The following is a 6,000-nucleotide window of genomic DNA, read 5'->3' on the forward strand; positions in this document are numbered from 1 at the left end:
GGGGTGGTGCACGCTCATTGAAGGCTTGGATCATGTGGATGAGTCCGTTTTTGTCATTAGAATTCCTCATGGGGGAGACAGAAACTATGCATCATAGATTTAATCTAAGTAGCACTTTGACTTTATTTGTATAGAGCATATTTTACATTGTGGTAGTGTCACTACCGGTGTTGGGAGTAACGCGTTACAAAGGTAATACAATTACAGTAACGTAGTTGTTTTTGCTGTAACGCAGCAATATAACTTATTACTAATACAATTTGGGGAATATTATACCCATTACGATCTCAGTGACGAAAGCTACAACGCAACATTTCATGTTTTTGTTTTTAAAGAATTTCCCAACACCACGAAACGTTACACTTCGTTGAAGCAAGCCGTCCCCCGTCTGTTCAGGGGTCAGAGCCAGAACCAGAGACGGTGTGGACAACATCTGTGTCCCAACAGGTGGTGGTACAGCAGCGCGGACAGCAGTGTGTCATGTCGGGAATTAATGTTTAGGCTTTCTACACGTAGATATCATTGCCTTTTATCAGTCGTGAAAACTGTAAGGTGCTTTTGAGTATTTTCATTTTTTCTTAATTGCCTATTGTACATTTTACATCTATTTTTATTGATTTCGTTATTTTGCATATTCATATTAACTTTAATAAATATTATGAATAATCAATGGTGTATTAAAGTAAATAAAGATGAGACTTTGTTGATACGGTGGGGAAATTCCCAAGCTACTGTACTTACCAAGTCAAACTTGGGGGCGGCTGTGGCTCAGTGGTAGAGCGGTTGCCTGCCAATCGGAAGGTTGGTGGTTCGATCCCCGCCCCTGCAGTCATTGTCGAAGTGTTCTTGGGCAAGACACTGAACCCCGAGTTGCCCCCGGTGCTGCGCATCGGAGTGTGAATGTGTGTGAGCTTATCTGATGAGCAGGTGGCACCTTGTACGGCAGCCCCGGCCACAGTGTATGAATGTGTGTGAATGGTGAATGTTTCCTGTAGATGTAAAAGCGCTTTGATTAGTTGTTAAGACTGGAAAAGCGCTATATAAATACAGCACATTTACATTTACTTTTATTAACTGTTATTTTGGTGAAAGTAACTCAAAATTTATACAAAAGTAGTGTAAAGCATTACAATTCAAATACATTATATTGACAATATTGTAATATGACTAATTACACTCAAATGACAGTAACAAGTAATCTATAATGATTATATTTTGGAAGTAACTTGCCCAACACTGGTCCCTACTTAAAATAGAGTCTGACTACTTCCTCCACCTCCTCAGTTGTCACAGAGAACCATCCAAAAATGAACCAATGTCACAGACATTAATAATTGTTGAGGTTAGGTTCAGTGTTAAGTTCAGGCTGACCTAAGAGTGCTAACAATCATCACTGGGTGTAATCTGAAGGCAGTGACATAACAAGTAAAAGATTCCGGTTAAAATATTATCAGGACTGAAGTCATTTACTTGTCCTCTAAAATGTACTCCGTTGCTTGGAAGGAGCTTGTGACCAATGATTATGACAATGTTGTCAGCTTGACCCATATCAGGGACTACCAGTCGGGGTTTTTCTGACCTCTGCTGCGCCAGTTTGGACCATTTCCCCCCTGAAGCTTGATGTTACATGTACAAGACGAATGAATTCAAATCAGCACAGAAGTAAAGAGTAATCAGACTTGTTAAAGTATGTAATCCAAGTCTACTTTGTAAACAGATAATGTATCCCAACTTTGCAGCACCAAGTCAGTACCACCCATTTCAGATGTCAAATGTCACATGTCACAGGCACCAGAGATGGCCAGAGATTGTGTGTGTTAAGTTTAGGCATCAAAAGCACTTTGGTTAGGGAAAGAAAGTGATTTTGGTTCATTAAGATAACATGTTTCTCATGCATCAAGACCACGATCCTTCCTTAACCAAGTGATGCGACTGCCTGAAAAGAACTATAAAATGGTATATAAATACAAGTGAATATCCTGTACTGCAAGAATAAAATAAAAACGGTTAATACTAGGGAGACAGGCTTGCCCAGGCATGCCTCTTATATATTTTCCATTGAATTTCAGTTTCAAACGTTTTCCTCCCAAGAAGCCTCTGGTGTCACTTCGCATCAATGAAATGAATCAAACATGTAGTGACTTGCTTTCATTGCCAGCAGGACACCATTGTCTTAGTCTCACCTTGTGACTGGAATTTGTCATGTTCTCAACACGGGGGTTTATTTTTAGCCACAGCAGCTTTCATTCTTTGTCATTTTGTGTCCGACGGCCACTCTCACACATGAGAGCCCCTCCTCTGTCACTGTGTCATAACTGACAGTGGAGAATAACACTCCATTCAGCCCTCAGCCCCCAAAGACAACACCAGAGGGATGGTAGTTGTCAGGTGCACCTGCAACTTTTTCTTCCACTTGCAGCCACAGAGAAAATAAGTTTCCATTTATTAAAAAGGTGTTGACACAGATTCCCCTCACAGCTGCTAATAGTAAGTGTTGCGCAGGGAGGTTATCCATTAAAACCACTGACACCAAACCAAACACTTATTTTAGATATCAGAACAGGTATTGATTTCAGGGCACAGCCTATTATACACAGGAGCAAAAGCGTTTACAATATTTATCTCAGTCATACATGTCTACCCCGCTCAAAAAAATACAACATCTCACTCCTGACATTTTTTCATAGGGATACATTTAAAGTTTTTGAGACAAAACTGAGACCCGTACTACATTTGTGATGCAGGTATGTTAAAGCCCTGCACACTGTCTTTAAGGAATAAAACAAATGCATGCCTACCTTCATGACAGAAGATGAATCATTTTATCTCCCCTCGTGCACCCTCAGGTCCTCTGCAGCATATCGAAGGTTACTGCAAAGACAACAGGAGATGATGTTCGCATTGTGTTCGCACCTGAGCCTTTAAATGTGAAGCCAAACTCCTAACCAAGCAATCATCCGAGCAATGAAGACAGAGGCAGCAGATTTTAAGAATGTTAAGAGAATATGTGAAAGGCAAAAAGAAAACAGACTAAAACGTGTAAACTAGGATACAACAAATTTAGAGTGACTGTTAAAAGCAGTCCAGTATAACTTTGTTTTAAATTGTCATTTTAAAATACAAATTAATCCCCTGGCTTGCATCTATACTGTGCATCTCTCCTCGGTCCTTGGACATCTGTTGCTTCGAGGCTTTCATTTACCTGCATGGAATCAAGACATTTATGTTTATTTGCGTTTTTATCCCCCAACGTCTCCTTCCAAGCAGCGCTTCCTGGAATTATGCAATGGTTATGGTTCCATGGTAGGGTTGGGGTTAAGGTCAGGGTTAGGTGCCTTGAAATCAACAGACGCAGCGCTGTCTCGAAGGGGACGTTGGGGGCTTAAAACACCACTGAGCGACATTTATCGTCACACTATAAGCATTGATACTTCGTGGCTATTCAAATTCAAGCGGCACGACTCTATGTTTGGCATATTTTGGTCATATTTAATCGGTCCACAATAGAAATGCCCAATATCTATTTGCAATTACATTTTGTATAGATGTTGGTGGTTTCCACACAACTGGCAAGGCAGCTTTATTTGTATAGCACATTTCAGCAAACAGGGCAATTCAAAGTGCTTAACCCAAAAACAGTTCAACCTTTTTTTTTTTAAACAGATCGAACACAAGACTAAAAGTTACAGTGCAGCATAAGAAATTAAACATTAAAGAAATGAACAACCATTTAGAGAAAGGCAACATCCAAAAGAAAGCTCTTCAGCCTTGATTTAAAAGAACTGGGAGTAGCAGCGGACCTGAAGGTTTCTGAGAGTTTGAACTGAGAGTTTGTTCCAGATATGAGGAGCATAGAAACTGAACGGTGCTTCCCCCTGTTTAGTTCTGACTCTGGGAACAGAAAGTAGACCTGTCCCAGATGACCTGGTCTGGGGGGGGTCATAGTGTAGTAGCAGATCAGAAACGTATTTAGCTCCTAATCCATTTATTGACTTAGGTGTTCCTCTGACTTTTCCTCTAGCGCTTCATGAGGTTAACATTTGACGTTTTGTGGACATAGCTCGACAACTATTGTATATATTGCCATGAATTTGGGTGCATCAGTATCCGCTGCTCTTTGTGTTCACTGCTAATTAGCTAATGTTAGCATGCTAACATGCTAAACTAAGATGGTGAACATGGTAAACATTTCACCCACTGAACATCAGCATTTTAGCATGCTAATGTTAGCATTTAGCTCAAGGTTTGCTGTAGCACGCAAGTACAGCCTGTAACTAACAGCTCAATGTATTTGACAAGGAGGGGAGACAAGCCAAGTCAAAGTTAAAAATGTGTTTTGCTAGAAATAAACAACTCTTTGCAAAAGATCAACATGTGGTGTGCGGTTGAGTGAGGAATGAGTGTGTTAGAGTTAAAGGCAGCAAGCTGTCAAACAATACCTGAGATGTGGAACCCAGGAGAGAGAGAGAGAGAAAGAGAGAGCGAGTGAGCGAAAGAAAGAGAAGTGGGAGGCATTTCTAACCTTGTTGGATCCAACAGGTGCCACCACATTAGGTTAATGACCCTGCCTCCTGCAGGACAGGTGAGGCACTGCAGACACTTTTCCCATGTGTGAGATCAAACCTGCGGATGTCTCACACTGACTTTATACTCAAGACTGGAGGCTCTGTAGGAGCAGATGTAGACCGGCACTTGTTGATGAGCCTTGACATGATTCTGCTCCTTGTTCCTTTCATACCTTTACTGGTGTTCACACATGCTGCCACACAGCCTTAGAGAAAGAAATATACTCAGGAGAAAACAGTCAAGGTGAAGCTGCCATTTCCACAGCTCATCATCGCTATCCACACATCCATTTCTGTTGCATATATAACAACTGAATTAGTCGTTGTGCAGTCACGCATTGCCAGACCCTCCTCCACAGCGCTGCATAGGAGGGTCTGGCTAGTTTACACAGTATTCCGGGATGGGAGACAAACGGGTTGTGGTTTATTGGCATTTCTTTAAACCAATCACAATCGTCGTGGCCGGTATATTTCGCCGGACAGCGGTGACTCTGCTAAACAGCCTCAGGAAGGAACTTGTTTTGGTGGAACATGACGATGTTCAAAAGTTGTTTCACAGAAACGTCAGATTGGACAGATAGTCTAGCTAGCGGTCTGGATTTACCCTGCAGAGATCTGAGGAGCAGTTAATCATAGTCCTCAGAAGTCTAGTTTGAAATGCCAAGACAAAGAGAGCGGAAGGTGATGGACATCCGGCCAAAATGTGTGACACCAGGCGGAATTTCCTGAACAATCCCGAAAATGAAGCATTGTCTATACTGTATGAATAAATGTCATTATTTGTATGAAGAGTTGACATAGTGGATACAGTGGTTACAACTACTAAATACTGTATGTAGAAGTTCAAGTAAAGTGTAGTCCAATGTGTCACCCTCGTTGTGGCTCTCACCCTGTCAGGATCTATGTAAACAGCCGCTGGAGGATTTCTCACTGTCTGATCTTCAGTGACTGAATTTTTCACTTGTGTGAGTGTGTGTGTGTGTGCGTGTGTGTGTGTGTGTGTGTGTGTGTGTGTGTGTGTGTGTGTGTGAAGAAGTCATTTTTCTCCACATTGGCATTGGACATGATTCTTTAAAATAAAATAAATAAAAATGTATTTGTCAATCTACACAATGTACACAAGCCTATTGGTAGTTGAAAATGTGTCTTTTGTGCGAATCCCTTTTTTTGTACATACAAAACTCACATGCATTTGTTAAAGGAGTTGCGCAGTGTCAGCAATGATACGGGGCCCCTGTAGCAGTTTGGGGGTTCACACCTCAACAGATGTTTCCTCTCCCTCACATATTTTATACAATCTGTATAAATCACATCTTGTCATTGTGTTTTCAGACACCAAGCGGTGCATGTTAGTGATGTGTAGAGTGCCAGTTCTCAGTTATTTTACCTATTCTGCCAGTTGCTAACACAGAAAGAACCATAAGGGCTCTGAGAC

Source organism: Etheostoma cragini, chromosome 16, assembly GCF_013103735.1.
Source record: "Etheostoma cragini isolate CJK2018 chromosome 16, CSU_Ecrag_1.0, whole genome shotgun sequence".
In the NCBI taxonomy this organism is placed as follows: Eukaryota; Metazoa; Chordata; class Actinopteri; order Perciformes; family Percidae; genus Etheostoma; species Etheostoma cragini.